The following is a 12140-nucleotide window of genomic DNA, read 5'->3' as shown; positions in this document are numbered from 1 at the left end:
ATTACTTTTGTTCTTGATAACATTTTCCTTAGAGGAACTTCCAACTTTAGGACCTTCCTCTATATGCCGCTTGAGGAATTTACACCAGTTTTTAGGAAAATAGGGAAAAACTTTTGAATTGTATTTGTATTTTCCGTATTAGTTTGCGGGCGGAACGAAGGTACGACCACTGTAGCTGAAGACTCAGAGTCGAAGAGCTGCTGTAGAGTAGTAAAGTGTAACTTATCAAATATATCTTCGTTTTCTTTCATTTTAGTTTTATTATTTCTACTAAAGTAAGGCTTACCAGCCTGGATGCCAAAGTCCCGCCGATTAACATGTGGAAAAGAGTCTATTTGAGTAGAGGTTAGCTTGTCACGGTCTTCCTTCGAAAGAAGGGGAATGGAAGATCCCTTCCCTGAATTAGACATACTGGGGGAAAGTACGCTAGCTTTAACTGGCAATAGTTTTTGATCAGAGGCTATAAACTTTGTCAGGGCCAAAACAGCGTCCAAAATAGAGTCGGAGTTACTTACTGATTTCTCCATTAGCGCTAGGATAGAAGCCAGCACTCTTTCTAGGCAAAGTAATGATTACGACATCAACATTTTTGACTCTTGAAGAAAGGTCGGGGATAATTCAGGAGTTAAGAAACCCCATGAGTCTAATAAGCTTGTTCCACTGGGTGTACTACTGAACAGTTGCAGTTTCACAGGATGATCCTGGGAGTAAAATTATGTGGCAGAAATAAGAGTCCTAGACGATTCTAGATTATGAGCGTGGGGCATTTTATGAGACTGATCTAGATTAATGTCAGGTAACGTAAAGTCTTACATTATGTGTTCTCCCGCTTTTGGGTCTGGTAGTGAAACTCTTTCAGGTTCAAAGATTCCATTTGCCAAGGAGTGAATAGTTAAATTTGCCAGCAAAGAGTCAGCCACCCTAGATTCCGAGTGTAGGACAGGGGGTCACCAGGCCCTGTGGGGGTAGCGTGACTCAAGCAGGTAGGCATCCAAGGGCTTACGTGTAAAGTGACCATACAGCACACACATCCACTGAGACAGGAAACGCACGCAATAATTGACACCACACAGTAGTTTGAATAAAACCAATCAGTTTTATCTAGATCAAGCTTAGGATCAAAAGCATTTCATTATGAATTGATTAGCAGTTCATTATGAATAGATTAGCAGTTCATTCCAACATCAAAACCTGGCCTTGAATCAAAGCGCGACACCTGGTGATCCTGGGGAGCGTCAAACACAGCGTTTACGCAAAGCGCTGCACATAGCGATTCAATAGCGCTTCTAAAACCTGGCATCTAATATAGCGCTGCACATAGCAAGGCAATAGCGCTTTAAAGCATGGCATTTGACATAGCGCTGCACATAGCAAATCATTAGCACTTTAAAACATGGCATTTGGCATAGCGCTGCACATAGCAAATCAATAGCGCCTTAAAACATGGCATTTTACATAGCGCTGCACATAGCAAATCAATAGCGCTTTAAAACATGGCATTTGACATAGCGCTGCACATAGTAAATCAATAGCGCCTTAAAACATGGCATTTCCTTCAAGCGTCAGAAATTGCAGTCCATTTTAGTGCTGCCCAGGGCATATTACTGAGTAGGAAATCACAGCGCTACTGGCAAGTATACTAGGCACTAAACGGGGCACTCAGTCTAAGGCGAGGTCCTGGGGCCCCAAAGTACCTTCTCCTGGGGCCCTTCAGAGGGCGAGAGGTGCTGGTGACAAAGGTCCCGGGTCCGGGGGAGTGCCGTGGCTCACTGGGCCTAATGAGGAATCTCCCCAGGGAGGGGCGAACTCTGGGCCTCTCTACGGCCTTCCGCCCGCCTCCCCCAGGGGTTACCTTGCTCTTCGGCCTTCTCTCGGCCCTTGCGCCGGGTTCTCCGTTAGGAGGGGATCCCCCCTCCTCACGTGCCTCTCGCTAGTCAGCGCTCTGCCCGGCGGGGAACTCGTGGCGGAATCTCCGGCCTCCCGGCAATGTCCGGGCCGAGGGCCTCCCCAGCAGCGGTGGGCCGGCGAGGTGGTGGGGGTTGAGGTGCGGGGCTCCCGGCCGGGCCAGACGTGGCCGGGGAGCTCCGCGGGGATGGAGACGGCTCCAGGGGGATTTCCTTCAGGCTTCAGAGGCCCGCTCCCACAGCCGCCAATTGCAGTGCGGCCTGCGGGGGCGCGGCCCAGTTGGCGAATCACACAGCGGCGGGGGCGTCGTCGCGCAGTCCGCCCCCGTCACATGATGGTGGAGGGCAGCTTCACGGCCTACCAAGGCCTTCCCCGAATTCCGGCGGCGTTCCTCAGGCTGTGACGGCAGCGGCGGGGCCCCGGGCTTCTCCGCGGGCCCCGGCGACAACGGGGGCAATCTTTCCGGCCCTGGGCCGTAGCGGTGAGTGCTCCTCAGGTCCCCTCAACGGAGGGGGGGTTGGAAATTAAGGGGGTGGCCTGCAGCTCGGGGGGCCCCCTTTTTCCCTCAGCGACGCCCCAGCTCGGGGCAGGTAGGCAGGTTGAGCAGGGGCAGGCCACACGCCCGTGGCAGAACTGGATAGGGGGGACCCAGGCAAAGTCAGGGAGCGCAGGGGCGTCACAGCGTTAGTACCTGGTCGATCCCCCAGCAGTTCAGTAGTAAGTTTCTGTAGTAAGTTTCAGTTGTAGGTTTCTGTGGTGAGTTTCTCTGTCCTTTTGGCGCTTGCTGGTTCTGACGCCCTTGGTAGGTTGGTTCCTGGGGGGGGGGGGGGTAGATTGAGTTGGTGACTAGATAGTTCCTAGTCAGGCTTGGTATGTTGCCCCTGGGTTACCCTCCCGCTGGGCCAGATCAGTGGGCTAGTTCAGGATCCCTCACTCAACTTGAAAGGCAGCACCTAAGCCCTGTCACTTTCAGTGGCATAAGTCCCTGACTAGGCCCTACCGCCTAAAACTCCCCCGGGTCTGCGTCGCCCCAACTGACTAAAAAATGTTCCCTCCTTTCCTTAAGTAGCCCTAGGTCAGGTGACCACCCTCTAAGGCGGCAAAAGCAAAACCCCACCCTTCTTCTAGAAGGTTCCAGCAAGTTCCAGGAGCTTCCCCACTCTAGCTATAGGACAAAAAGGCGGGCTGGTGTCGCAACATTGTTGTAGGGTCCCAACCAGCTCCTGGCAACTAGGGTGCTACTAAAAAGGCCACTCCGCAGTAGCAGGGGCCTGTGGCAGCCATCTTGGGGAAAGAGAGCACCTGCACCTTAACACTGATTAGCAGTGAAAAGGCGCTTGGAGACCTAAGGCCAACGAAAAAGGGGGTGGGAAAAATGAGGCAAGGGCAAAAATACAGGGAAGACCACCCTAGGGCTGACTGGTCTAACACCGAGTGTTGATGATCTGTAGGCCATGATCCCCTGATTCTGGCAGTAGTATGAAGGATACTATTGGTAATGGTTTTCCAGGAATCACTTTAGCCTCTACATGATCTTCATATTCTTTTTGGAAAGACTCTGGTATCCCTACTGATTTTAAACTTGTTTCTTTTTTAGGAAAAAAGGAAGGGATGATGTTGAAACTCTTCAAAAAATGTATTTGCCGTGAATTGTTCCGTAAGGGATTAGCACTAGTCTTTTTGCAAGCTTTTGTGTACACCAATCTACCAGAGCGTAATGTTTTATGGTCATATCTTTGTTCTTATATTTCAAGTTCCTTAACCAGGCCGGCCAGCTCAGCCAGAGAGATATGGTTCAAATGGCTCCAATGCGCTATTGCGCCGATGCGCCGCTTATGCTACACCGAGCGCTGAGCGCCGAGTTTCCACTCTCAGAGGGCACCTTTTAGCTCCTGCGTACCTCCAGTAAATCTTTTTACCATGGACAAATTACAGTTGAAGATTTTGAAGAAACCAATGACTGATAGGAACTTAGCGAGGTTGTAGCAAAATTGTAGTGGGGTTAGACAGGATCCTTGGTCCTTAGTTGGTTGGTTGCTTGAATGCTTAGCAGTTGGATGGCCTGAATGTTTTTGGGGTCTTGGAGGCCTTGGAGGTATTAAGAGGCTTGGAGTCCTTGAGAGTCTTGGAGGTCTTGGAGGCCTTGAGAGGCTTAAGATGCATAAAAAGTGCATAAAATGCTTGGAGTGCTTAGAGTACAAAAAACAAACTGGGCAAAAACAAGACGAAAAAAGGCAAAAACCAAGGCTAAAAACCAAGGCTAAGCCACAAGGGTGGGGGTGGGACAACATGCTTTACAATATCTCCTATGCACCCCGAGCCCGTCAGCCCCCTCTACCACTCCACCTCTCCGCTTCAGGCTCTGCTTTCACTTTTTTCACTCTTTCACTCTGCAGTTCCACGCAGCTCCACTGCTCCACTGCTATCTTCTAATTCATTTTAAAGTGACTTGGTGGTTTGCTGAGTGTTGAGTGTTCTCCTTGCCACCGCACTCCGCACATGCCCCGCCGCCAGCTGCACCAACCGCATTTCTCACTTTGCTCTCCGCAAACCAGCACCCACAGGGATCAGGACTGCCTGCAGCGGTGGCGATGGCAGCCCTTGGCGTCCCTTGGCCCTCAACTCTCAGCCTCCACGGCTCGGCGGCAGGCCCGCGGGCAATATAGGGCAGATATTGGGCAGTTTTCTGAATGTTTGTGGCCTTTACGGCGGCGGCGGGCTGTGACTGCGGCTTCGGCTGCGGTTGCTGCTCCTCCTCCTCCTCGTCACAGCGTCACAACGTCCCGTTACACCGTATCCGGACCTGCGTTTAAGGTATCAAATCAGAAATCTGCAGCCAACATGATCATGCACTAAAGGCAGGTCTGTTAGGAGTAATTAGAGCAGGGTGTGTGTGTCTGGATGGGATGTAGTTATGTATGGTGTTGAATGGTGTTGTGTTAATGATGAGTGGATTGGTTAGTAATATAGGATAGAGTTGGGTACTGTTTGTGGGTGATGCTAGGTATGTGTGATAGTTGGGATAGAAGGTGTATAGATGTGGTTTGGTTGGTTTTGTAGTGTATGCTGGTACATTGGTTTGTCATAGGGTTGTGTGTAGTGTACATTTGGTGTAAGTGTGTTACTATGTTTGTGGATGTGGATGGTGTGGGCTGGGTATTACTGAATGGGAACATGGGCAGCATTTCTGGCCCTGGTCCTCACCAGTCTCGACCAGGCTCAAACAGGCAACTGCCCTTGTCCTCTCCGCCCTCAGCCTCGACGCCCAGGATGAGACGCCCTAAGCGTTGGCCTTTTATAGCCCTAGTAATCAGGTGACCCTTTCAGACAATGGGAACCCTAGCCCTAACACTATCCAATCACAACACTACCCCTAAAATCTAGAACCAGTAGGAGCCCAGGACCTTACAGCCAATCTTAGCCCTAGTCCAAGCACCCAATCAGTTTAAAAACCCTGATCTCTACGTCCAATAGAGGCCCTAGCCCTACCAGTAGGGCCCAACCCAAGTCCGAGCAACCAATGGCACAGTAAGCCCTAGTCCCTACTTCCAATAGAAAGCCTAACCCTACTCTTAGTCCCACACCTAGTCCAGCAACCAATCACACCAGAAGCCCTAATTGCTACTTCCAATTAAAAGCCTAACCCTAACCCTAGTCCAACCCTAGTCCCAACAACCAATAACACAGGAAGCCCTAGTCCCTACTTCCAATAGAAATCCTAACCCTAGCCCTAGTCCCAACCCTACATTGACTGAATCACATACCCAGAAACCAATCAGAACCCTCAAATACCCAACCAATGAGGATGCCAACCCTAATCCAATAGAAACACCAGATACAACCACCAATCAGTGGACACATGTACCAAACAATAGCAGACTATGTAAGGTCCCAGCTACCTCAGACAAGGTTTGCTGTTATATAGTTATCTAGAGTAAATATAACTTGTGCCCTAAAGTAACAATAACTCGCACCCCTATCATGCATAGTGTGGTCATCAATGATGTCATTTCAGATATTGCCGTGAGATTATCAATTATGTCATAGATCATGTCATGAGGAATGTAAAATGTGATGTAATTAGCAAAGCATGGCGAGAGCGTGGGTTAAAGTTACTTTTGGGAATGAGTTATCATTGCTTGAGATAACTATGTGTATTTCAAAGCTTTTGTTTGTTTAAAATTAGGTGTTTAACTGACATTTTCACCAATTTCAAGCTTTAACTGTTTTTTTCAGTGAATTTCTAAGTTTTTTTTATATAAAGTGAGATAATATTACACTTCCTAACTATAACGTGACTTTAAACAAAAACATATCAGAAAATTCTATTTTTTAAACGTAACGATGTCGATTGCCATGCATGGTGTGGGTGAGATGCAGGTCATGGCCGTTGGGCGCACAACCCCCTACCCCCGTGCCTGGCTATGTAATGTAACAATGTAAAGGGTCTCATGTTAAGTAAGGCAGACCAACGGGCTTTGTCAAATACAAAAAGCAGGAGGTTTATTGGCTTTATCATGGGGTCAGCACATCAACATAGATAAAGCAGACCTATAGTCTCTGTCACAAAGTCACCAATAACTATATTCAAATGTATATTTTATAAATTTACATATTGCAATGTTTAATAAAAGTGATTGTCATCAAATATTTTCAATAAATTATTTTTAAAAAAGAACATATCTTTGAGTCTTATTTTAACAGTTTTCAGGCCCCAAAGTACAGCCAAAGAACCAACCACATGGAGGCCCTGCACTCCAGCGGAAGAGCATACTGCTCCAGCTCACAGCAGCGGCATAGCTAGACCTACTGCCACCTGGGGAAGCCCTTAAGTTTGCCACCCGGTGCAGGTAAGTGTGGGGGTGGAGGGGTGGTGGCCGACAGATGGCTTGTTCCAGAGGGGGGATGGGGTGGTGGCCGACGGGCGACTTGCTCGCGGGGGATGGTGGTAGTCGACAGACACGACCTCCTCACCTCTGCCACCCCTAAAGAGTGCTGCCTGTGGCGGACCTCCCTCCGACCCCTCCTAGCTACGCCACTGGCTTGAAGTGCTTTATAAAATATGGTAAGCTCTCCTAGGATCATGGATTCAATGACCCACAAGACTTACTGTGGTTTTCTAATGTTGCTGGAGTGGTTGCTGCACTACCTGCAGCCCCCAACACATTAAGTAATAAAGACTTGTGGTGTGCCTGCCCTTTCTAGGGGCATCACCAGGAATTAAAAAAGCACTAGGGCAGTATGGGGCACACCCATGCTGGAGCAGTAAATGTGAAATGAGAGACTACTCATTTTCATTTGTTCTTATACGGGGGAGGAGGCATGTGGTCCTCTCCCAAGCCTTCTATTGGCTCTGGGGACCCCATCCCACAGTTCTTCCATCCCAAGGTGCAGACATTTTATTTTAGCTTTTTTAAAGGTGAGGACGGTCTAGTTTCTTGGGGCTCACAGGGATAACATCCTCGGCCAATTTTTATTTTTATAAATAGAGGGGGAGAGGGTGGGGGAGCAACTCAAGGCCCCCCGTGACCCCATCCCCAGGAACAATTTTTCTTTTTTGAGGCGTGGGTATGCGACCCCCTCCCACCCTCCCAGACCCTCTCAAGGGCCCCAGGGGCCACATCCTGTCAGGCCAATAGAAGCAGTGTCTTGGGAACCACAAGCAGCAGGACACTACATTTACCAGCCTGCAAGAGCACGGGCAGGGAGAACTTAAACTCCCTGCAAATGCTCTTGCTGGCATAGAAATGCTGCTCCCATTTGGCAGGAACAAAGAGATGGGGACGGCTCTCATAGCACCACAAACAGTGCATGCTGAGGAGCCGACACTGGCTGCAGGGCCCTGGGGCTCCCACATAGGCCCCATGCCCACCAATTGCTGTGGGTGTCCCAGGTGGCACCGCAGCGCCCACAGAAACTGTTGTAAGGGGTAACCTCCCCTTACCAATTAATCTGGCCCCAGTTGATGGAGTCCTTGCACCCCTCCACTAAAAAACAGAATGCGGCCCGGGGGATGGGGTCCCTGGGGCCGAGGAAAAGTCTTTGAAAGAAAGGTGTGTATTCAACTTTTTTAATTTACAGACAAATCTGACTTGAATTTAGTCCAAACGTCTGGCTTCAGACAAGCCAGAGGCACAGAATCAGCCATCATAACCATTTGAGATGACCTCTGTGTCAAGTGGACAAGGACAGCGTGAGCGCCCTATTGCTCCTGGATATATGAGCAGCGTTGACAGTGTCCATTATCACACACTACTAAAATGACTTTGTGATCTTCGAATATGTGAAAATGTTCCAAAATAAATTGCTTCTCACCTCAGAGTCAGAGAAAGCATTGTATACCTACTAACTTTCACAAAAGCTCCTCTCACCGAACACTGTGGCATCCCTTAGGGGTCCATCTTTTTCCTCTATTATTCAACATTTACCAAACCTGATTAAATCATTCAACCTCACCTGTAGCAACTACGCAGATGACACACAAATCAATCTAAATCATTTTGCAAGAAGACCTCCATAACTCAAAGCTTGACACCAGTCTTCATGTGATAAACACATCAACGATGACTAACTACTGAAGTTCAACACCATATGGCCCAAGGAACATGAGACCGGTCCAACAACATCAAAAGAAGTCGGAAAGCTAGGCGTAACCATGGATTCAAACCTATGCTTGATAATACATTCCAACACAGTCACACAGAGAGCCTTCTACTCAATTAAAGCTCTGTGTCACATCTTCCCATACCTTAGATACCAATAAAAACTACAAGCTATCCTCGCACTCATAATCTCCAAGCTTGACTATGCTAACAAACTATACCTTGACACACACAGTCTCATCATTCACAAAATACAACCAATCCAATTTACAACCGCAAAACTCCCTCTCTGCCGTCCCCCAGGAAAACATGTCCTGCAATCACTTCACTGGCTAGCCATTGTCAGAAGAGCAGTGTTTAAGGCACGTCACTCTGCATTGTCCAGAGCGCCTCCCAAGGAAAAAGGACCACAACAACTACTATGAATGAAATCACCCAGTGGAAGAAGACCAACTATCTAAAGCTGAACACCACCAAGACCGAAATAGATCTTCGTGAGGAGCACATCACTGTGGGACTCCACCTGGTGGCCAACAGAGCCAGGACCAACACCCATCCCCACCACCCATGCCAAGGACCTTGGGATCATCATCAACAGAAAACATGACATGACCACACAAATTAATGGCATCACCGCCTCAAACTTCGATATCTTGAAGATGCTGAGGAAGATTTTCAAATGGCATCCAATCAGCACCCAAAACCCCAACATGCATGTCCTGGTCACAAGCAATGTCTTTGAGTCCTATAGAGGGTGTTCTAATAGTGCAAGCTGCACTATGAGAACACCCTCTATGACAGGATCAACAAAAAACTCACCAGAAGGCTGCAGGCCATTCCGAACTCAGCAGCCAAAATCACTGTAAAACCTCCTTCACCGAACTCTCATCACACCACACTTGAAGGAGCAGCACTGGCACCCCATTCACACTTTCATGGCACCACATAGCACTGGCCTAGCATACCTTCACAATCGCATCTTCTGCCACAAACTGTCCATAAACCTCAGTTTATCCTACTTGCACAAATCCCACGAATATGAAAAATCAGATCTGGCAGTCGAGCCTTGTCCCACATCACTCCTAAAGCATGGAACGACCGACCACTACATATTAGAGCCTCCTCCTCACTTCTTGAATTCCGCTAGAGCCTGAAGACCTGGCTTTTCAAGTGGTGCCACTAAGCTCTCGGTGTGCCTAGACTCACACCTGCTCAGCACCAGGATACTTCCCGGGTGATAGGGCGCTCTAAAAATCTGCATAAGATAACATAACAACATAACATACCAGTTAAATTCAAACAATACAGTTTACTGCGTCAAGATTGAACCACAAAATATCATACCATCTTACTATAAGAAACCTATAGGAGGTACTGCTTTCTCAATACAAACCGCAAAGCTCTGGCCCTCGCTGACAGTTAGCATTCAAAGGATTCTGGGCATACACACTTAAAAGAAAATTGAAAACACTGCCCGCTTCAGTACCATCATCATCATCAAATAACTTTATTTTCTATCACAAAGATCTTACAAAGTGCAAAGTGCAACATGAACATAAATCAACACAAGCAACAAAAAAACATTTTACCCGGTACAGAACGCGGCAATAATTAAAACAACAAAGAATTCAAAGTCATTGTACAGGACGTGAGCCTGAATTAGGTATGTACAGATTTTAAAACGTGAAAAAGACAGCTCATATAATACATCTAAAACGTTTGATCCATAGTGCATGCCAGAATCTGGACAGACCAAAAACGACCACCCTGCGGGTGTCAATGGCTAAAATTCTAAAAACCTCTAGGTAATGGCCAGGTCCAATTAGTTTACACAACGGAACAATCCACTTGCCCATCAAGCTTCTATAATGGGGGCAAAAAAAGAACAAGTGGACTATTGATTCGAAATTAGCCCTGCACGCTGGACACTGATCATCAGAGGGGATCTTACTACACCACTTTTTGTAGAAATGTTTGGTGGGTAGAGTTTTAAAGGGAAATTGTATAAATAGTTGACGTGCCAGGGGTGGGACAATTTTATCAATACTTTCCTCATAAAATGAAACAAATGTAAAACTCATAAAATCCTGGGTCAGTGTACCCACCGGTTTAGCCATCTCCCTTACCATAATGGTATCCCAGTATATCTCCTTGACCCTGCATTTTGCAATATGGGACAGTCCTTCGGGGGTGGACCAAAACTCCCCCATCCTGAGTCTCTTGAGTAGATTTTTCAAGGAGCTAAACCATGGAATTGAGTTTGCCTGGGATTGCTTCAGGAGATCAATCGTTGCTGCTCTATAAGGAGAAAGCTCATCAACCGACCACAGGCGATGCCAAAACATTAGCTGCTTGTAGGCCAACTTGTGAGCCAGTAGTTTTTGGCCCAGATCCAAAAACATAGTAGTCAAGGGGGTACTACTGGGAAGATTTAAGAGTGATCGAAGAAAACGGTTTTCTGAAGAAGTGAGAGAGTTTGTGTTCCGAATGCCCCACAATTCGGCCCCATAAAGAGCCCCCCCCCAATATTTTGGTATTGTAAATTTCCAGTGCTGGGGCCACTTTCCTAGACACTGTATTTTTATGCAGTTTACTTCAATGGGCAGTTTTCTGGATTAATGACAGTGGAACCTTTTCAACGTGTGACGTCCAATTTAGCTTTGAGGTTAAATGGATACCCAGATAATCAAAGGCAGAAACTTGCTGTAAGGGGCTACTTCCTACATACATTGGTCTTTTGGATGGTTTAGTATTTCCCTTTGAGAAGATCATATATTTCATTTTAGCCTTGTTTAGTACCAGGCCGTACTCCTTACAAAACCCAGTGAAATCATTCAACAACTGTTGCAGTCCAAAGGGGGATTTAGAAATGTGTAGGGTGTCAGCCATAAAGAGTAGGGCTGGTACTCTTCTCTCCCCTACTTTCAAAGCATCACATCCATCCCTATCTAAATATTCTACCACCCCATTTATAAAGATAGAGAATAACATGCATCCTTGTCTCACTCCACGTTTAACAGGGAATTGCTCAGTGAGTTGGTTGTTATCCCCCCACCTAACTTGAGCTGTGTTTGAGGAATGCAACTTAATTAAGATTTCTAATAAATTATGAGGTAGGGCCATCTCTGCCACTACTCTCCACAACTTGGCTATCGGTACTAGTTTGAATGCAGTGCACAGATCTACAAAGGCAACATATAGCTTACCCCCTCTAATACTGACCTCCCTCCAGTCAATACACAAAAAACAGAAGACCTGGTCCAATGTGCTGATGTTTGCACGGAAGCCTGCTTGAAAGTCACTCGGAATATGGTGCTCTGAGATCCAATCCTGGACCCGTAGCAACACCTGTTAGCAGAAAGTTTTCTGCACTGAGTCAATTAGATTTATAGGTCTAAAACTGGCTGGGTTGGCTCTATCACCCTTCTTGTAGAGGGGAATTATTTCCGCTATGTCCCACAAGGGGGGAATATTCATGCCTGTGGTGATGGCATTTGTTATCATATTAATAAAAGGGGCCCAGACAATTAAGTCTTCTTTATACAGATCGCTTGGAATTCGGTCGGGCCGGGAGCTCTAGAAGGGGTGCTAGAATGAATCGCCACCTGAGTTTCTTCCATGGAGAACACCAGG

The sequence above is a fragment of the Triturus cristatus genome, chromosome 12, assembly GCF_964204655.1.
Source record: "Triturus cristatus chromosome 12, aTriCri1.1, whole genome shotgun sequence".
Taxonomy (NCBI): domain Eukaryota; kingdom Metazoa; phylum Chordata; class Amphibia; order Caudata; family Salamandridae; genus Triturus; species Triturus cristatus.
Note: the sequence above shows the minus strand (reverse complement) of the source record.